We start from the raw sequence: 22,992 nt of genomic DNA, 5'->3' as shown, positions 1-22,992 counted from the left end.
TAACTTGCTCGCCAACCACACCAAAGGTCCTGAGTTCAATTCCCGCTAAAAGCCACTTTAAAATAAGTTTTTCTAATCGAGTTCGCCTCTCGAGAGGGGTTTTGACATTTCTAGCCATGAAAAGCTTCTCGGCGAAAATTCATCTTTCCTTCAGATGCCGCCAGGGAGCTCGGCCTAAATCTCATCGGGGTATAACTATTGCTCTAAGGTCTTATTATCTCTAATTTGGACGTAAAAGCAATGAGTGAATGGGCAGCAATTTACTGTGGTGAGAAATCTTTTTGATTTAAATCACAAGCTACTTCACAATCGCTTGACACATTGCCTTATTATAGTGGTTTCTAATCATCATACACTATTTTTTTTTTATCATACACACCTGTTGCTGGTTTTGAATTTGTCGTTCTTCTGTAATTATTTTAATAGTTCGGCAGAGAAAAACGAAACTCTTCCTTTTCTTAAATTAAGTTATTTACGTTCAAAAAGTTTCACAGAAGTCAAAGTCGGTCGAAATAGTTTCGTTTTTTCGTTAACACACTTTAAGCATTCAAACTTCATTCCGTGCTGTTTTTGTATATTATGTTTGTTTTTTTTTTTTTATTCGACAATGCATAATATCTTCACAAATTAAAAAAAAAACACACGAGTAACCGATAAAACAAATATTTCGTTGGAAAAATATTTAAAGCTAAAACAAAAGTCCCGGGCACACAAAGATCGTGCGCCTCATAGATTGAAGAGAGTGAAGGTTCCGTGAACAATTGTTGCATTAACATTGGGCGTATAAACGAACAAACAAACAAACAATTAATATGCACAAACACAGACACTTTTCTCTGTGCTAACTTATTTTTGAGAGAGAATTCGCACAAATGAAAAAGTGCTAATTTTTATTTGAAATGCAAATGTCGAAATAAAAAAACGTAGCGTTTGTTGAGTGTACTCAAGTACACTAATAAGAATCAGCTGATGGGCGTGTTTAGAGTTTCTTTTATTACTTCTATTTAATTTTATAGTCGTTATAGTAAAACCTTTTGCTACATTTTAATATTTGATCGTAAAAATTTACAGCAAAACCACCCACACGACAGGTTGAGGTGATTTTGTGCACTGAAGAAATTATAAACTTGGTTCATACACATTTGAATGACATATCACTACAAAGTGACGCAAAAATACATATGTAAATTCAAATGTCATTTTATATGTAGTAATGTGCCGGTACTTGCAGATAAAAGTGTCTACGAATCATAAAGAAAAATTTGTAGAGGTTGGAGGCGGTAGAAAAGGTAGCTTGTTGTAAGCAGCACAGGAAATATAGTGACAATATTCATTGGTAGAGAACAGAATTCGCAACAAAAGAAAATAACAAAAACACAAAACAAATAACGTCAAGCTACAATTTGAGTACGACAAAACAAATTTGAATAATATTAAGAGCACCTTAAAATTACTCAAACGATATTACATACATTGTATATGAGGGTACTAGCAAAAGTTCGTTTAGTCGGCGAGTCTTGTACTGATTTTACTTTTAGAAAATTTGGATATTATCGGCTGGTGTAGTGACCAGAATACGAAAAAAATGTATTAGAAGCATTTAGAAGTCTCAGACACTAATGAAACAACATTTATCGACAGTGAGGCTGCCCTAAAAGCATTAGAATCCAACGTAATAAAGTCGGATACAGTGCAGAGGTGTCAAGCCTCGCTGGCGTCCATAAGGCATCTGAATGTCTGCCTTTGCTTTTGCGATTTTGAGGAGAAATCATTATGCAGAAGGGATGAACTTGAACAGCTTCATACGTCCTCCGCTTCTCTTGAGGAAAATCGGGGAATACGAGTTGAAGGCAACGGGCGTTCCGTGAACCACCCGTGATGATTTCGAGGTGTCAAGGTCCTTATGACCTTGTTTGGGTAGTAAATAAACTAGTTTCCTCCTCAACCTACACAAATCGCTAGTAAGAGTGCAATCACAGGTCATTACGCTATTGCTTCGATGCTCCGGTATTGGCGCATACCAACAAGCCCCCTTTACAGAAAAGTGGTTTGTTGGAGACTACTACGAAGTAATCTGGGGGACGAATGTGCCGCCATCGGGTACTCACTGGGGCATTCACAATGGTCAAAAATATCCGTGAGGGAACGAATCTGATATATTGAAATGTTATATATGGAACTTAGGGCACGCAGAAATGTCAGAATTGGCAAATGTAAAAGTTTTCAAAAGTCAAAAATGACAAATACAAACTATGCGTTAATAATGGTGGTAAGCTAAAGAATAATAGGTATTTAGAAGACGAAAGTGGTAAAAAAATTTTAAATCAGGTTAAAGACCTAGGTTACAGTCCGACCAGATACTAAACCCCGATTTCGTAAATAAATACTTTGGAGGTTTTTCTTTTTTGATTCTTGTGAAACTCAGCAAGACAACAGATGAAAACTAAGCATATTTGAAAATGTACTGTCAACTTTTCAGCTATCGAACTTTTGCTAGTGAGTGCCCTTCTGTATTAAATATATTAAATTCTTAGCTCTCAGTGTGAGCGCGCAAGCGAATGCGTGTGATGCATCCGACACTATAACGCACATTCTTACACATATTTATTCACAATTCACACAGGCGCCGCGATATGGGAAAAAATGTCTATACAAATTTAAATATAATAAATCACACATCACAAAAGAACCGCGAAAGAGAGCGCATTTCATTATCACGTCACACTCACCGCTAAGTAGAAGTCAGTTGAAACACGTCATCGGGTCGTATGAGTAACATTTTATCTACCTTTACAAAGTTTGAAGGTGCACACATACATATGTACATACTGTCTTCACATTGCAATAGCACTATTTTTTGTTGTTCTTTTAACTTTCATTTATTAAAAACCATTTTGCGTATATTCGAGCGACATAAGGATCCACAAAACTTACGCCTGATCGACAAATAAACCAACAAAACATAAACACGTGAAAAAAGCGTCGTCAGCACACAGATTCACGCCTATAGGCGGCTCTTCTAAAAGTCGTTGGTAACATACTCCTTTAAATAGGTATATAAGGATGAATTTATATATGTAATATTTATATACATACATTACCGCAACGAAAAAAAAAACACTTTTGTGCCTTCGGTCACCGTCACATTTAAACCGGGAATTATTTGTGCGCGTCCAGCGGCTCGCAAATCGCGTCTGGCTCACAATCACTCATCCAATCAAGCAATTCGCTAGTTTGTTAGTTAATTTTCGTTAATTGTTGCTTTTGTACTTCTGTTCTTCACCTAGAACTGCTATTTGAGTTGATTTTGTATATTTTTTATGGGTGATAGCAAAACATGTCTTTATCAAGAAATATTTTATTGTTTACTTCATTGTATACTTCACTTAATTTCAATGCAATTTAAATTATAGGTGGATAGGAATGAGCGAAAATGTTAGCAGTGATAAAGAAATAACACAAAAGAATGTAAGGAATAAGATAGATTTTAATCCAATAATAATAATAATGTGGCGCGATAAATCAAGACCTAGCTTCTCTTTCAGTTTTTGTTGTGCAGATTTTTCATTATACCTACCAATAAGAGGAACTTCTTGTTTTATGTCGACTTCGAAAGGATTTACAAGTCAAATTTTTTTTTTCGGAAAAGCATTTCATGAAATACACTCAAAAGGCTTTGCACTGCCGAAGGGCGAGATCGTTTTTAGAATAATTTTCTTAAATATTTGATCTTGATGGTTCCTCACTAGGGTCGTGGAACTTTGGTTAGACAGGTCAACAAACTACTTCGTTATCGTTTTGCAAAGCTTCCAAAAGTAATTATACTCAGTTGAGCAGAGTTCACAGAGTATATTAACTTTGTTCGAATAACGGTAATCCGTAACGGCATAAACTAATCGAGATAGATATAGACTTCTATATATCAAAATGATCTGGGTGAAAAAAGAAATTATTTAGCCATGTCCGTTCGTCCGTCCGTCCGTCTGTCCGTCCGTCTGTAAACACGATAACTTGAGTAAATTTTGATGAAATTTGGTAAGTAGGTTTGTGGGCTCTCATCTCAGATCGCTATTTAAAATTAACGAAATCGGACTACAACCACGCCCACTTTTTCGATATCGAAAATTTCGAAAACCGAAAAAGTGCGATAATTCATTACCAAAGACGGGTAAAGCGATGAAACTAGGTAGGTGCGTTGACCTTATGACGCAAAACAGAAAATTAGCAAATTTTTGGACAATGGGCGTGGCACCGCACACTTTTAAAAGAAGGTAATTTAAAAGTTTTGCAAGCTGTAATTTCGCAGTCGTTGAAGATATCATGATGAAATTTGACAGGCACGTTGCTCCTATTACTATATATAAATAAAAATTAGCAAAATCGGATGACGAACACGCCCACTTTTAAAAAAAAATTGTTTTAAAGTCAAATTTAAAAAAAAATTTCAAATCTTTACAGTATAAAAGTAAATTATGCCAACATTCAACTCCAGTAATGATATGGTGCAACCAAATACAAAAATAAAACAAAATTTCAAAATGGGCGTGGCTCCGCCCTTTTTCATTTAATTCGTCTAGAATACTTTTAAGGCCATACGTCGAACTAAAATTTGCCAATCCTTGTGAAATTTGGTGTGTGCATAGATTCTATGACGATAACTGTTTTCTGTGAAAGTGTGCGAAATCGGTTAAAGCCCAGTTTTTATACACAGTCGACCGTCTGTCCTCACTTTATCTTGGTATAAAATATGGCCGAAATCCGACTATGACCACGCCCACTTTTGCGATATCGAAAATTACGAAAAATGAAAAAATGCCATAATTCTGTACCAAATATGAAAAAATAGATGAAACATGGTAATTGGATTGTTTATTGACGCAAAATGTAACTTTAGAAAAAACTTTGTAAAATGGGTGTGACACCTACCATATCAAGTAGAAGAAAATGAAAAAGTTCTGCAGGGCGAAATCAAAAGCCTTTGGAATCTTGGCAGGAATACTGTTCGTGGTATTACATATATAAATAAATTAGCGATACCCGACAGATGAAGTTCGGGGTCACCCTGATCCACATTTCGGTCGATATCTCGAAAACGCCTTCACATATACAACTAAGGGCCACTCCCTTTTAAAACCCTCATTAATACCTTTAATTTGGTACCCATATTGTACAAACACATTATAAAGTCACCCCTGGTCCACCTTTTTGGCGTTATCTCGAAAAGGCGTCCACCTATAGAACTAAGGCCCACTACGTTTTAAATAATCATTAACACCTTTCATTTGATACCCATATCGTACAACACACATTCTAGAGTCATCCCTGGTCCACCTTTATGGCGATATCCTGAAATTGCGTCCACCTATAGAACTATGGCGCACTCCCTTTTAAAATACTCTTTAATACCTTCCATTTGAAACCAATGTCATACAAACGCATTCCAGGGTTACCCTAGGTTCATTTTGCTAAATGGTTATTTTCCCTTATGTTGTCTCCAAAGCTCTCAGCTGAGTATGTAATGTTCGGTTACACCCGAACTTAGCCTTCCTTACTTGTTTTTGTTTCCTTTTGTATTAAGAATATTTTTTGAGTCATTACTGACTTGCTGATTTCTTTGAGGCTATACTTATGCATATTTATTGCTTGCAAACATCGTAAAGCTGTTATCAGCAGAGAATGTATGTAGATTTTAGAAGGTCGTATAACACAAGTGGCGAATTGAACAACACCATGACGTATGTAAACATACGTTTATACATATGTACATTTGTATGAGCACCTGAAACGATCGTCAGTTATAAGAAAAACTTGCTGCAAATCACGTTTGCGAGGCGAAGGGAGTTATACACCTATTCTATACGAATTAGTTATTTGATTAGTAAAAATCGTGCAAAGGTGTGCTTTTTCAGTGTTTACAAATAACAAGCGTATACCTACAGCAGCGACAAAAAAAATAGCATTGGCAAATTTTATCAAGTTTCGTAAATCAAATTCTTTTTTTATTTACCATATTTAAAAAAAAAATTCTATCAATTTTTTAAGTGAATTTAAGCGAATCAAACAACGTTTTCGAAAAAACTAGAGAAAATCGAGAAAATTTTACGAAAATTTCGATCTCTTTATTTGGAGTTCTCTGAATTTCTCTGAGTATGCCGTTTTGTAGCGCAATCAATTTTAGTATAACGAATAACAAGTTATAGGTCGCATAGATTTTTGATAATTTTTTTCTGAAGGGTATTTCAGATTTTCTTGCACATAAAAAAATGTTCACACTTTGTATGGAAGACACCTAAATATATTTAAACAAAAAAATTGTTAAAAATCAACGCCAATTTTGAGAAAATTGTACTTTATTCGATTGCAGTGAATTGTGCTTCAGAGATCTCGTACTTCAGAGCGCTCTAAACAAAAAGTTGGAAATTTTTAGAGCTTACGATTTCTTCTCGAACACAAGCGAGATTTTCGAGACCCGAGAAATCGTGAACTCGACTTCTCGCGAGATTCTCGACATTCTTACTTAATCGCTGTATGGTCAGTATTTATACACTTGGTCTTATTTACTTGTGACTTTATTGTTGATTATATTACTTCAATGACATTTAACTCAAAACATATTTATTATACATATAATTTGTTCGCATTATTTCATTTTTCGATGAGACATCAAGAACACGGCTTCTCGCGAGATTTTCGTATCTCGAATTACTCGTAAGGCTCGCGAGATACTCGGCATTCAATTCAGTCGCTGCATTGGCAATATTCTATACATTTGTGTTTTTCACTTGTGGTTTTGCGGACATTTTGGCTTGTGCTCCAGAATAAATCGTAAGATCTATATAAAACAGCCAATGAATCGATTAAGTTGAATGTCGAGAAGGTCGCGAGCCTTACGAGTAATTCGAGATTCGAGAATCTCGCGAGAAGGCGAGACTCGCGAGAAATCTCTTCTCGAACATGTTCGAGAAATCGTAAGCTCTAGAAATTTTTGAACAATTCTTTCGAATTTTCGAAAAAAAATTTAAAATTTAAACCTTTTTTTAATTATCGGAAATAGTATAAATTAAAATTTAATTGAAGAAATTCGACAAAAATTTACGCTGCTAATTTTCTGTTCGCAGATGTATATGTTTCTATGATAACACAAAGAGTAGGTATTGTAGGGCTCAGGCAGAATAATATCAATAGCTGCACATAAGCGCATTGAGGAGCCGATGACGGTTTGTTGCTTATAAACTGTAAGAAGACTACGGAGCCATTCAAGCTGTGTAGACTTAAAGGAACTTTTTAGATCATATGGGGATCAATAAGTATTAAGAAGGAAAGTTCGTAAACTAGATCCTGTCTCTATACAATAAAAAAAATAAAAGACTATGAGGAAGTCCATTTAGTTGTGGGCTGTTCCATGCTCAACATTTCAGCGTAGTCTTTATCACAATTTAGCAAACATTAAGGCTCGGTTTTCAGTGCGAGTGTTTGGTGAAAAGAAATTTGTATATTAAATTTGCTATTTCGTTTTCACTTTTTGGCCAATTTAATTGTCCTTCGTAGTCAAAAGGGAGGGCAAACGCGTTTGACGTTGTATGATATGGGAAGTCTGTGGTCGAATTCGACCAGTGAAAACCAAGCAAAAGCTTCAGTTAAGTTCATTAGAGTTTGCCAATTTGGTCGATAAAAATGTGTACTGCTCATCTCAGTTTAAGCGGGTCTTATTGCCTGTAACACAATGTAATTAAGGTTTGAAAGCTTATCTATAAGAAATCTTCCAAACAAGATTTCAACACTAAAATTTATTCATATTCATATCTTAAACTTTTTATGCAAATTTTATCGGCTAATAAAGGAAGATTTATTGCAATAAAAGGCAAAAACACTGAAGGCGGAAAAATTAAATGTAAACAAACGTCTTTACAACAATAAATTTATAAAAAATTCACATTCACTTTTGCATTTTCATGCAATCAACTTAATTTTAGCTTTAAAGAGGAACTGAATAATGAGGAAGTTTATAGAGAAATTTGCAATTATAAAATCTACTTTTGATTTATAGCAAAGAAAACAAGTAAGGAAGGCTAAGTTCGGGTGTAACCGAACATTACATACTCAGTTGAGAGCTTTGGAGACAAAATAAGGGAAAATAACCATTTAGCAAAATGAAACCAAAATGAAACAAGGGAATGTGTTTGTATGACATTGGTTTCAAATGGAAGGTATTAAAGAGTATTTTATGAGGGAGTGCGACATAGTTCTATAGGTGGACGCAATTTCAGGATATCGCCATAAAGGTGGACCAGGGGTGACTCTAGAATGTGTGTTGTACGATATGGGTATCAAATGAAAGGTGTTAATGATTATTTAAAACGTAGTGGGCCTTAGTTCTATAGAGGGACGCCTTTTCGAGATATCGCCATAAAGGTGGAACAGGGGTTACTCTAGAATGCGTTTGTACGATATGGGTATCAAATGAAAGGTGCTAATGATTATTTAAAAGGCAGTGGGCCTTAGTTCTATAGGTGGACGACTTTTCGAGATAACGCCATAAAGGTGGATCAGGGGTGACTTTATAATGTGTTTGTACGATATGGGTACCAAATTAAGGATATTAATGAGGCTTTTAAAAGTGAGTGGCCCTTAGTTGTATATGTGAAGGCGTTTTCGAGATATCGACCGAAATGTGGATCAGGGTGACCCCGAACATCATCTGTCGGGTATCGCTAATTTATTTATATATGTAATACCACGAACAGTATTCCTGCCAAGACTCCAAGGGCTTTAGATTTCGCCCTGCAGAACTTTTTCATTTTCTTCTACTTGATATGGTAGGTGTCACACCCATTTTACAAAGTTTTTTTCTAAAGTTACATTTGGCGTCAATAAACCAATCCAATTACCATGTTTCATCGCTTTCTTCATATTTGGTACAGAATTATGGCATTTTTTTCACTTTTCGTAATTTTCGATATCGCAAAAGTGGACGTGGTCATAGTCGGATTTCGGCCATATTTTATACCAAGATAAAGTGAGGACAGACGGTCCACTGTGTATAAAAACTGGGCGTGGCTTCAACCGATTTCGCCCATTTTCACAGAAAACAGTTATCGTCATAGAATCTATGAACACGCCAAATTTCACAAGGATTGGTAAATTTTAGTTCGACTTATGGTCTTAAAAGTATTCTAGACTAATTAAATAAAAAAGGGCGGAGCCACGCCCATTTTGAAATTTTGTTTTACTTTTATATTTGGTTGCACCATATCATTACTGGAGTTGAATGTTGGCATAATTTACTTATATACTGTACAGATTTTAAATGTTTTGTTAAAATTTGCCTTTAAAATAATAAATTTTAAAAGTGGGCGTGTTCGTCATCCGATTTTGCTAATTTTTATTTAGTGCACATATAGTAATAGGAGCAACGTGCCTGCCAAATTTCATCATGATATCTTCAACGACTACGAAATTACAGCTTGCAAAACTTTTAAATTACCTTCTTTTAAAAGTGGGCGGTGCCAAGCCCATTGTCCAAAAATTTACTAATTTTCTGTTTTGCGTCGTAAGGTCAACGCACCTACCAAGTTTCATCGCTTTACCCGTTTTTGGTAATGAATTATCGCACTTTTTCGGTTTTTCGAAATTTTCGATATCGAAAAAGTGGGCGTGGTTGTAGTCCGATTTCGTTCATTTTAAATAGCGATCTGAGATGAGCGCCCAGGAGCCTACATGCCAAATTTTATCAAGATACCTCAAAATTTACTCAAGTTATAGTGTTTACAGACGGACGGACGGACGGACATGGCTAAATGAATTTCTTTTTTCACCCAGATAATTTTGATATCTATATCGATTTATGCCGTTACGAATGCGTTACGTTATGCGAACAAAGTTAATATACTCTGTGAGCTCTGCTCAGCTGAGTATAAAAAGAGTTCACCACATACAAACGCAACATTTGCATCGAATAACAAATTTTAAAAGGGTGTAGCGGTAAGTGGCAAATCTTCATACTTCAAATAATGAAAGCACTCAAATAAAAATAAAATGGCATTAATAAAAAAAAATTGTACACTTTTGCAAAATGTCTGTTGAGTGGCATTTACGAATGTTAATTCATATGCAATCGCCACAAAATCACGTCACTCAAGCGCAACGTTGCGGCATAAAATGCAGTGGAGGGGGTTTACTTAGCCTGATTTTTTTTGGATTTTACGCCCACGACAAACGTCAAAACTCGTAAAAATATTATTCTTCATTTGATTTGTATGTCATTGCATGCATGTTGAATTTCACTTAAACGCACTGAATATCGAATTAGTTTGGGAAGTAAGTAGGCGCATGAAAAAGTTAAGATATGCCAACACGTATTGATGTTAACTTTCAGCAAATGGGGCTAACTTGTAAATAACTTTTAACGAGCGAGAAGGTAAAACGAAATTTAACTGTTAACCACTACATACTAAGAACATATGCATATCTTTAGAGATATTTTATGACCATTGGTTTGTGCACTGAATATACTAGCGCATGCTATAAAATTTCGAACTTGAATGAGGTGTGAATTACATATTTTGAGCAGAGTCGATATTTTAGACGAGCGCAGTAAAAGCTACTTAGAATAATAAATGCATTAAAATTGGGAGAATCCATGCATAACACTAGGTGGAGTCCCACTATCTAACTTCAATACCACTTAACTTTCTAAACTAAAAGAAACAATTTTACTGGTCTCCTACGGCGACGATAGCTCCATTTCGGCAACAGGTACTGTCATTGTTGGCAAGCTGTCATCTATATATCTATATATATAAAGAAGGATGTACCACTTCACAGCAACTCGGAGAGTGCTCCTGTAATGTTTCTTTCCGGGAAGTGGACCAGGAACCAATCTATTCGAATAAATTCTATTCACGGTTCAATTTGCCTGCAATTTTTTTCGGAAAAGGAACCAAGGACCGATCTACTCGAACAAATTATATTCTTGGTTCGATTTGCCTAAAATACAGGTAGCCCTTTGTAAGTTTTTTTCGGGAAATGGACCGGGGACCTACTGGGACTCGGACTGGTACTAGGAATAGGAATGGGACTGGAACTGCGGACTGTGAATAAGGGATGGAGAAGAGTAAAAAGAACTACAGAGAAGAGCGAAGAAGCAATAATATGAGCAAATGAAGGCGATCAGCGCTGAAAATGCAATTCCATAGTTATTTCATAATTTTTTTTTATAACGTCCCATTCGTTTTGATATTTGTCGTAGTTGTGCCATTATTGCAAATGTTTATTGCTTTCCAGTGGGAGTTTCTATACCTTTAAACATGTAATTAATATGTGGCAGCTCAAAGTATTCAAACGAAGGAAACAAATTGATGATGCAAAATCAAGTGATAAAAACATCAAAGCACTAAACAAAAGTGACTCAAATACAGTGAAATCTCGATATGATGAAATTTGATAAAAGTTTACAGTAAGGGAACTTTGGTATAACTTAAGGATGTATTCCGGCTGTAGGTTAATGTCGGGACTATTTTCTCGCCAATTTTGGAATCATACGAAGATTGTAAGCGTATGGCTTTGCTTAACATTTCGTAATAATTTTGGAACTAACATCAATGCCACGATGCCAAATTTCGTGCATGTACCTAACTTTTACATTTTTATTATCCCCCGTTTCGAAAAAAAAAATTGCTATCAATACCAAGAATACATATTATTCAGTATAACATGCCATTTCAACTTAAATGTCGGCAGTTCGCTGTGGAAACTGCATTTTCCGTAACAATAAATGAGAGTCAGTGGCAAACACTCAATGTGGCAGGGGTACATAGAGATTCTCCTCGCTTTTCTTGCGGGCAACTTTTTGTTGGGTGCTAGCGAGTATTAAAAGGCAGATTTTTATTTATTTAAATACGGAAAATAATGAATACCAAAATATGGCAGATGTGTTGCTGCAAAAATAACTATGTTTGTTCCAAACAAAAATGAGGGCGGAGCTGCGGCTAAAAGATAGTATTTTATAATAAAGAGGGTTTCTTGCGCAAAATAAATCCATTTTTACAACAGATATAGCTGCGAACACGAAAGTAGTATTTTTAGCAAATTTCGTCAAATTTATAAATACGAGCCGAACCCGTGCGCATCCAATATAAAAGTCTCTTATCAAATATCAACAGAAATCAGCTGTTCTATCAATCAGTTAAAACTTACAGCTGGCGTATGGTAGCAACTGTCGGCAATGCAGTGCAAATATTTGCAATAGTGCCATAGTACAAATAGATTTCTCTGTGTGCTCACAATCGTTTATTTTTAACAAACTATTTTAATAAAATATAGCTAAATAAAAGCATTACGACCGAAATTGCCCAAAGCTCGCTAATAGCCCGCATCTCCATCTTGACAACCACAACTTTGTTAAAAGATTTGGATTCCAAATAAGAGCGAAATAGGGACCCGTACATAAAAACAGCAATTAAAAATAATATATATGATTTAAAAAAAAAAATATTATTAACTGTGTAACTGAAACCAATCTCAAAAACCTTTCGAAAAATTTCCAAAATACGAGAATTTCGCATGAAGTTTTTCGAATTTTTTTTTGAGAATTTTTTCGAGTGTGCAGCTTTGTAGCTCAATTCATTTTATGTTCAGAGGAACAGTTTTAATTCTCTCCAAAATCGAATTGATTTTTGATATTTTTTTTCAAGTGTGTTTTGGATTGTTTCTAAAAAAAAAGACGTATAATTAACGATTTTATTGTAGCATGGTTGAATAAAAACTTCTAACACTTTTAGCATTACTTCTTTGCAAAGTTCGTTTAAGCGAGCCTTCACTGTATATAAAAAATACACAACATTGTATTTGACTGTCATACAATGGGTGGGTGAATAAATACATAAATGCTGAAACATTCCTTAAAAGAAAATTACAATTCATCACATCCACATAACAATAACAACAAACAAATATTGCATCTTTATGTTATGTTATTTCCCATTTGGTGCGCCGCAAAATAAATATTACGAATGAGCAATTGATGCAATGACTTCATAATTAAAACACCAATACAAAGTCAAAACGTTTTGCAATTCCGTATGATTGTTAATTTACTTCTTTTGATGCACTTGAAAGTGCATCAATTGCAAAATTTCACATTAATTTTTGATTTTCTTACAGTCATTGCCATTGTTGGTTGATGATAAATGATGAAAGTGGCTTGCAAAAATGCTATATAGCGAGTAAGAAAATCAAGCTATGAAGTCATTTTATTTAAACAGCAAAAAAAAATTTTAATGCGAGGGAAAGCAAAGCGCATAAGTCAGGTTAAGTATGACATCTTGCAAATATGTGCAATTAAAGTAAGATGCATTCACTAATGAAATGTTTGACATACTAGGATTTTTTTAGAGCAGGCTAAAGACGTCGTACACTTAAATGTCTACTTATAACCTTAATAAAATTTTTTTTTCACATTGTTTTTTAATTTTACCATAACGCACTTTTATTTGTTTTATTATTTTATAAATAGTTTACTTCTAACGGAAAGTGAAAGCACGTTCACACTCACCAAACTTATTTCATTAGCAATTGGTAATGCATTTAAAAATTTTGCACGCGATTAACACTTTTAAAAATTGTTTTTTTTTTTTTGCTTCTGCATTCCAAATGAGCACATTAACATTTTTTTCGCCACTTAGGCTATTTTATGTGAAAATGAAAGGTAAAAAGTTAATGCAATTAAAAAATTATCACACTTAGTTAATAAGCGCTGCTGTGAAAGAAGATTAAACAATCGCTGACGTTAATACTTTTATAAACAAAAAGCGAACATAAAAAAAAATACGTAAACAAAAGTGATGTGAAATTTAATTAATGAGTTTCCCACAGCAGCGCGTCGTTAAAATAAATGCGAACGCACCCTAAACGCACGCGAACGCATAACTCAAAAGTGAATGATTGCAGAAGCATACAATTTAAAATTCCAATTCGAAATTGCTTAACAGCAACCAAGTTTCTAAACATAAAATGAAAATGCGTGTGGAGGATGTGTTTGTTAATTTTTTAAAATTCTGCGCGTAAAAAGTGTGAAAAAAAATAAACAAACATACCGCTAGGCAACCCCAATTATTGATTATGTTTTTTTTTTAATCTTTTCATTTTAATTTGTATTTGTAATATATATTTTTATAATTATTATTACTAATACTACGATTTTGTTTTTATTATTGTACGCTACAACATAAAACTGTTTTTGTGTTGTCGACTTTTGTTTAAAGAACTGTTAATAATTATCTAAAATTTGTTTACGGTACAGTCAGCTCTTTTATAACTCTTTTTACTCTACTAGCTCGTTAGTTTCTTATGTTATAATTTTTTTTAGCATTTTCTTGTTTTTATTTACTTTTTTTCTTTTATTGTGCTTAAGTAGCCATGCCTTTAGTTGCCTTCAAGCTTGCAAAGCAATAATCACATTGGTTTTTTTTTCTTCCACATTAACCTTTCATGGTTAATTGCGTAAATTCATAATGAACGTATTGGTAAAGCCTTTGCAAGAAACCCATTAGCAATAATGTATAATTTTTGTGTTTCAATGACAAAATACTGTTAACTAAAACATGTTTATATTTTGTGGTAGAAATATGATTTTGCATGCAATTACTTCGCGAAATTTTTTGCTAGAGAAAAAATGTGCGCGAAAAAGGCAAAAGCCAAAATAAGCAAGGTGCTCAATATATGAAATAGTTTTCTTAAGACTTATGTTTTGAGAATTGATTGCATATACGCGGATCTGACTGCTCCCAGTACTCAGACAGATAATAATCAGCAGTAAGTCATGTTATCAGCCCTCGAAAGGCCAACATAATCTCAGTAAATACCTAAATTTTGTGTAGATAAACTGGTATGATGGAATTGTATCAGTGAACCTTGGCATGCCCCTTCCGGGAAAAAGCCAAACTTGCTATAACTTCCTGACAATCCCGAAAGTGTTCAAAATAGTCCGAAAATGATCCAGAGATACTGCCCGAAAGACTACGAAACGATATTCGATTTTACGGACACGTTCCCAAAAATATTACGAAACTTGCACGCATTGATGCCGAAAAGAATTCCAACAGTTCCCCAAATTATGCCGAAATAATACGCATCCCACATCGTAATTATGCCTAAATAATTTCCAAACTAAATTAATCTCTATATAGTCGCTAATTAATCCGAAGACGATCCCAGAATAGTAGCGAAATGAAATTAAAATAATTACGAATTCTTACGTAAATAGTGCCGAAAAGATTAAGAGGGAGACCTGGTATGTTCCCGAAATGATTAAAAGAACAATCGTGAAGTTATACTACATATGATTCCGAAAAAAATCCCAAAATGAAACTTAGATGGGCCCGAAATGACTTCGAATGGATTCCAAAATGGTCCGCAACTATACAAAAATTATACTGAAATATTCCTGAAAAAAAAAATTGAATTCGTTCAGCCAAAATCCAGAAATATGAGACCGCCGTGGTGTGGTGGTAGCTTGCGTGGGCAAAGCAACACAAAAAATTTTGGCAATAAGTTTTTTCAATTACAAAAAGTTTTTCTTAGCGGGGTCGACATATTTTTGTCATGAAAATCTTCTCAATGAAAATTTATCTGCCATCTGGCTGTTGTTCGGAGTCGGCATAAAACATGTAGTTAGGTCCAGTCCCGCAAATGGAAGAGAAAAACGTAGATGGATGGACTAGAAAATACATCATGTGTAAAAAATTTTGTATCTAAGCAAATTCTAGATGTATTGGTTAATCACCTTTGTAGATGGAATATGTATTAGTTAATACTATTAACATAAATAAGTCAAAATTTTTCTTTTCTTGAGTTTCAAATATATAAATATTAGGGTGGGTCAAATGTATTGTTGAAAAGGCACATCCAACACTTATCATAAGGGTTGCCTTACAGATTTGTTTATTGTCAATTACTTTGTTTGACATTTCCCAAGTGGTTTATTAACAATTGTTTTTGTTTTATCGGCCTGTTGATAAAGTATTCAAGGTTCGAAACGAACTCAAGGCCAGAACAATAATTTTTTGCAATGATTATTGTTTTTTTTTAATTTTTCTCTAATTGAAAATTTTTATTTTGTTTTTGGAATAGTAAGTAGAAAATTTTTCAGACAACCTTCCATAGCTGCGCAGATAGATCCATTTCGAAGCCTTCATCATCAGTATGCTTTAGGCACGCTGCGCTAACCATTTAGCTATACAGGGGTGGTTTATTTGACTGATAAATTGCTACTTCTATTCCTTCTTACCAACTATATTTATTCAGCGTTGTGCCATCTGTTGCAAGACACGGATAATGTTGGATTTGTTTATTGTCAATTACTTTGTTTGACATTTCCCAAGTATTCTTGGTTTATTAACAATTGTTTTTGTTTTATCGGCCTGTTGATAAAGTATTCAAGATTCGAAACGAGCTCAAGGCCAGAACAATAATTTTTTGTAATGATTATTGTTTTTTTAATTTTTCTATAATTGAAAATTTTATTTTATTTTTGGAATAGTAAGTAGAAAATTTTTCAGTTAACTTGTCATAGCTGCGCAGATAGATCTATTTCGAAGGGTGCTAAGCTCTCATCATCAGTACGCTTTGAGCACGCTGCGCTACCATTTAGCTATACGGCGTTGGTTTATTTGACTGATAAATTTACTCAGTATGACCCATAGATTCCGAAACTGGATGTGCACCTGAAGTTTTTTCCCCCCATTTTTCCCCATACAATTTGACCCGCCATAATAAATATGTTTCAAATATATATAATTAAATATATGTAAATCTATTCTCCATCTCGCGCTATGATTAGTCGGTGAAGTGGGCGTTAAAATTCTCAAAAGCACCCAGAGCCGGTGAGCAGTTATGATGACAAAGCCGAATGACAAACGAGATCGTCTAATGATTCATTTGTTAATACATAAAGGCTATAAGTACAATATTAATGTATACAGCTAAGATACTGCGATAAATTGCTACTTGTATTCTTTATTTTTATTTATTTTTTTAGTACAACTTATTTACTGTTTTCTCACACGAACGTGTGTGGCAAACTGTAAGTACGCATCGTACTTACTTACCTACATAACCACATACAAATAAATGCACATATATTTTCTTTTGTTGTCTTTTTATTTGTTTTGTTGACTTAACGATCGATTTGCTTTTTATTTTATTCATTTAATTTTCGATCACGTTCGCCGGAATTAAGTGGATCTTGACTACTGCAGTTGACCGGCGCGTCGGCAAATCTAGCCCACGTAACTAAATCGCTTGAATTTAAAATCGTTTGAGAAGTAAAATGTAAACATTTGTAATGTAAGTAAATTGTAGCGTTTTCAATTGAATCATGTAACACAGTGCAGCGGTGCAAAATTACATCTCATTTCTATTTTATATACATTCATGCTTATGGTTAGGAGAGATCTACTTAATTAGCTAAAGTTACGCTCGCTGATCAATTCAAGCAATTACAATATAATTATAGTAAATTTGCGGATGTGTTAATTTGTATACAAGAAAGAGAGAGATGTGAGTCAGGCTTGTAAAGTTATAGCTAATTGTGTTTGCTTTCGCTGATCTTGCTATTTTTTAAATCCACAAAGGAATATTTCTTTCTACTTCACTAATTATAATACATAAAAATATGGGTATATTAACCTAAAGACACCTAATCCCATGCTGATCGATTTCGAACTAGTACCGTATATCCTTCAAAAAGCAAATTATTTTTTTGGGTATGCGTAGTGGAACTTTTTTCCTGAGCCCAAATACTATCGCAAAAGCGATGGCGCGATATCGGTTAATAAATCGACCCAGTCTAATCTACATACTAACTAACGCAACGGAACTAATTGAGAAACTTGAGATCGTAGAGCTGACAAGGGCCAGAAAACTGGTATATCTTTACATAAAGGAACTATACCCATTCAAACCTCTATCAGAAACATTGGTCGTAGTTAATGCGAGCTGAGCTAACTTAAGCAAAACACGATGCTAAGAGCCACTATAAGTCAAAACAGTTTTATTAAAAAATCAAATATATAGGGAAGGAAACGGAGTTGGAATGGGAAAGCGGCTAGCCACGAACACATTGCAACTATAACAAAATAACATGGAATCCCGCCTAACCCAGCGGGTTAGGGGTTAGAATATACCCGCGGTAGGTATGCCTGTCGTAAGAGGCGACTAAAATACCAAATAGATTCAAGGGGTTGTGTAGCGCAACCTTTTCAGGTTGCCAGCGCAATATACAGCTTCTCCAACCCAATTGTCAACCGCACCAATCCGTGGCGAATTCTGTTTCATTAACAGCCGAGGCTCTGGCGACCCCGAACTCCTCATGGATCTAGGGGGTGGGAGGGCGGTATGACCGAGATGGTCGGGCTTGGTACCGGATCTGTATCCGGCAAAGGACCATCAACATCGATAACACTCCCCAAAGCCTTCGGGGAGTGCCCTTATCGCTACAACAACATAATCCCGCCATTACGACAAGTAAGAACGAGGTTCCATGAACACATTAAGACTATAACAAAGTAACACGGAATCCCGCCAGTACAGCGCTCTCCAATAAATATCTCAACTCATCTTCTGTTAGGCTATGGAAGTATTCTTCTCTCGAACGATCGAGATATACTGACATGTTTTTTAAAGGCTGCCTCTAAATTCAGAAAGACGAAGAGCACAATTTTGAAGGATATTAGCTATAAAATCAAAAAGATTGTTTTTCTTCTTCTGTAGTTCTAGTTTTTACCGAATATTTATGTCAATCAACCAAAACAGAACATACCAAAGGAAAAGTCACATTTCCAGCAGATGCCTTCTAAGAACACAAGCCTCTACCTATCAAAACTACCTGATCCTGCTCCTGAGGCATTGGAAGATCGATTGAATAGAGTGTTTCGTTATCTTCCCCTTTGCCGATATTCATACAATTTAGTAGAAAACCTTTACGAAATTTCCTGCTAATTGGCAAACTAAGCTTTGTTTTATTTTGTCTGTAGAGATGAAGAGCGAAAATTTTACTTGCGTAACTTCTAAACGGTCGCCAGCAAACAAAAAATTAAAGCAAGAATTAAAAGTAAATGTAGTCATAAGAGCATCTCGCAAACTAATTGACAAAAGTTTTTTGAGACATTCTAAAAAACAAAACAAAGAACTAAAAAATCATGACAAAATAGAAAGTACACGTGTTGGAAGAACCAAAACAACACAAACACACATAAACAAGAGCTTAACAGCATGGAACGTGTTCTAAACAGGCCAACGAATCCTCATGGCCTTATATTCAAATCCACAAAACTTGACAGCGACACTGACCGTTCAACAATCTAATGACGAATTGCAAAAAAAATGGAAGTATGTGAACATAAACACGTTTTGTAATATTTAGTGGTAAAAATGTTGCTTGAAAAACTAAAAAAGTGGTTCATAAAGACTGTAATTTGCAAATAGTGCAACCAAAAAAAGACCATAAAAGCGATGAATAAAACTAAAGCGATTGTGCGAACTTTTACACAAAGAAATAAAAAAAATTGTGATATATTACTAAGTTTTTTTTATTAATTTAGTAAATGAGTTTTTGCAGTCATACAAAAAAAATTCAATTAATTATGATTATGTAAAAGGAGTGCATAATTTGAATACATAAAATAACAAAATTGAGCGTAACTTCATGCTTTAATATTAAATGAATTTTAATTTGCAAAATATAATTCATTTGATTACAGCATACTAGGCTGTTCCAGAAAAAGGATATTTTCTTCAAAACAGAGTTGTTTTCAATATTGTGACGAATTTTAGCATCACTAAGCTGCTACTAAATAATTGCACAACAACAATAAAGCAGTCACTCTTATGTAGAAGACGATGCAGAGATATCTCACACATACAAATATGTAGTCATCATCCGAAATAGTTACTCACACATACACACGCATATGGCTACAAACTACAAATACACATGTATATAGCTGGTGACCAGGCATGAAGTCCCGATATTACTAGACCTTAGGAGAAATGGGTGAACTGAGAAACCGAGAGTATAAAAGCAGCGCAAGCTGAGGAATCAGTAATCAGTTTTGATTTAAGCACGCTATTGGTTGTGAAGTTTAATTGTGAAGTACTACTCCCAAAGTAATCGAAATAAAGATCAGTTTGCAATACTAAATATTTGAGTGATTTATTCAACAGTTTAGCGATTCGAACGTTAGCAGAAGGTTTCAAATAAGCGGAATTCATCAAAATTCGTTACAATATGAAGTGTATACAAATGAGCCTAGTAAAAATTGCTGATCAAAGATATATTAATTAAATTAGTTACTTCAATACAATAACTGGTGGCTTAGTATGTATACAGTAAAAATTAGAACATAATATTTCACCTCGCCTGTGTTTTTTGAACCGGTCTAATGATCATGCATACTTATTTAGTTAATATTCACAAGTGGCATGTATAATTAGCTAATGCACATGCTTCATACTTGTTGTTTAGTGCTCATTTAAGTCAAGTGGTCAAACGCTATTATAAAAATGTATAAGTGGCCGGTCTTAAGCAGCTCCGGCTGCAAACAAGTAGCTTTTGACAGTCACTAATAAGGTTTTCAAAAGTTTATGTGCATACTCGATTGCCACTTTTTCTCTTTAAATTTTTTAAACACAATTCATAATTTGCTACGTGCCACATAAATTTTGCACTATTTGTTGCAATTTTTTGTCGTTTCAGCAGCTTAAAGAACACACAAATGTAGTTTAACAAGCGGATGTAGAGATAACTTGAGGTCGTTTAGGTTGAGAAAGTAACCGAAATTATTTTCTCTTGTCTCTCTGAAGACATGTTCAGTGTGTTGAAGTGCTAGTCTCTTACAGTTATCAACGATTTCTAAAAAAGATTGCAATTTTATTTTGTTGCAACAAATACACTCCTTCATTGCATGGGGAGCACTGCCGATTTCGCAATCTTTTGCCGCATAAGAACCCAGTGCGATTTGGTACTACCACCTTCTAAGGTATAAGGGATATAAGGCTTAAACTCTACTCTCAGAGAAAAAATCGTTCTAAAACGAACGAAACAAGTTCAAAATTGAGAACATTCGTTGACAAAAGTTTGTTAAGTACGTTTTTTCTTAACTTGTGACCGATGGGCTTGTTTTAAGAACAGTTTTTCCAAGCAGACCGTTCGTATTTTATGACCTGTTTGGTATTGATGTGTGAAACTTCTGTGCTCATTTCAAGCACTACTTGGGCTTGATTTAAGATTTTTCGTTCTCACGCTTCGAGAACGATTTGGGGTAGATTTAACATTTTTCGGTCTCAATTCAAGAACGGTTCGTGCTTGATCTGTGATGGGAGGGGAAAGTATTTTTCTCAATATATTTATTTTTTATTAATAATATTTTTTTTGTCATAAATAAAAAATATTTATAACAAAAAATTTTTTATTAAAATTCAAATGTTTAAGAAAAGCATTTTTTCATACATTTCCCTTATTGAGAAATTATTCTTATTTAAAGACGTAACCTGCATATATACTTAAAACATTTCATAACAAGTTTGAGAATTACCTGTGCATATGTGAATGCAACTGAACGAAAAATAAGAGTTAAAAAAATAGAACAAAAAAAATTGTTTTAAAAAAATTCAGAGTTTGATGGTGATCGAACTCGCGCCACACGATCGCAAGCGCAACATCGTAGCCGCTGGGCCACTACAACCGCTTGATAGCTTGTGCTATATGTTGTATTTAACATTGTAGTGCACACGAATTGTACCGTTTCTTTTTTCTTGGGCTTAATTTAAGAACATCGTTCTCATTAATAGAACATTTGTTCATATTTTAAGACTAGCCGTTCTGTTTTCACGAAAATAGTGTCAGTTCAAGAACAAGGTTGTTGTTTTAAGAACAGGTCGTTCGTTTTTCAAAAACAAAAAAGTCAGAACATGAAAAGCTTGAATTGAGTCCGGTGGTGCTGGATTTTAGAATGGCGTTTTTCACTGAGTGTATAAATTGGATTGAGCAAACAAAGACTTTCACTCCAAGGGATCGGCTATATACATACATATATTAAGGGAAAACAAAACAACCAGTAGGCTAGTACAGATACAGCCTTTATCATAAGTGGTCCGTGTAAAATGTGGTCTTCAGATATGATGACTTATAAAGGATGTCTTGCTCTGGCGAAATGGAAATAAGTTGACGCGCATTTGTCTTTAACGCCCCGATTCTAGTGTGGTAACAACATTCTTCACCACGGTAACGAAATCATGTGGAAACTTCTACACCCTTTTGGTATTCTATCCGCAAAAGTAGCCGGATAATTTTTTACCCACAAAAGTAGGCGGTTACATCGAAATAACCACACAACAGCTGTTGTTTAGAAAAAGGCAAAACTGAAAAATTAAGAATTGTAAGCGCAAATAAGTAAAGATAATAGTAAAAAAGTGTTGCCTCTTGCTATATATTATATATTTGTTTACATTATGTACTTTCACAGAATAAATTACAATACAGCTATGTAAAATCTTATGCATGTATGTACGTATATACACATCGTCTCCTTTATTCGTTAGCCTCGTATCTGCGAGTGACACATTTTCGGTAAAGCCATGGCGGAACCATACAAGGTGGCAGCATGGTGACATACCTACAAACATAAATAAAAATTCCATGTACTTTGTTTTTGTAAATTCGATGGACGAATGTCAAAATCGTACTGCGCCGGAAGTTGATGTATCAAATCAAATAAAAATGTTTATATTCAGCTGTCGCATGCTGCCACTTTGTATCGTTCCGCCATGGGTAAAGCGAAGAAAACCAACTTTTAAATTTCACCACAGACATTGGTGAGTTTTTCGGTGATGACAGTGTTACCACTTTGACCAGAATCGCGAATAAAAGAACTGGTAACGATTTTCGGTTACATAATGTTCTGCGTACTATTTTACCGGTAACGCCCAGAATCGGCC

The 22,992-nt window shown here is 34.6% G+C and overlaps 1 protein-coding gene across 5 annotated transcripts in view; it reads right to left on the bottom strand.

The window, feature by feature from the left end:
* The window catches only part of LOC137239184 (nuclear pore complex protein DDB_G0274915), a 339,788-nt gene that overhangs the window by 276,423 nt on the left and 40,373 nt on the right, over positions 1 to 22,992 (bottom strand). Inside the window, exons 1-2 of one of the 5 annotated variants that reach the window (XM_067764200.1) lie at positions 999 to 1,097; positions 380 to 564 (exon numbers count right to left, since the gene is read on the bottom strand). The exons of 1 other annotated variant lie outside the window; for it this stretch is intronic. The gene's annotated coding sequence lies outside the window, so the exon portion shown is untranslated. Of the gene's footprint in view, positions 1 to 379; positions 1,098 to 22,992 lie in introns of those variants that run through there. 3 more of the 5 variants (XM_067764206.1, XM_067764203.1, XM_067764202.1) reach the window with 3 other exon arrangements.

This window comes from Eurosta solidaginis, chromosome 2 (genome assembly GCF_040869045.1).
Source record: "Eurosta solidaginis isolate ZX-2024a chromosome 2, ASM4086904v1, whole genome shotgun sequence".
Lineage (NCBI taxonomy): Eukaryota > Metazoa > Arthropoda > Insecta > Diptera > Tephritidae > Eurosta > Eurosta solidaginis.
Note: the sequence above shows the minus strand (reverse complement) of the source record. Positions and strands in the feature narration are given on the sequence as shown.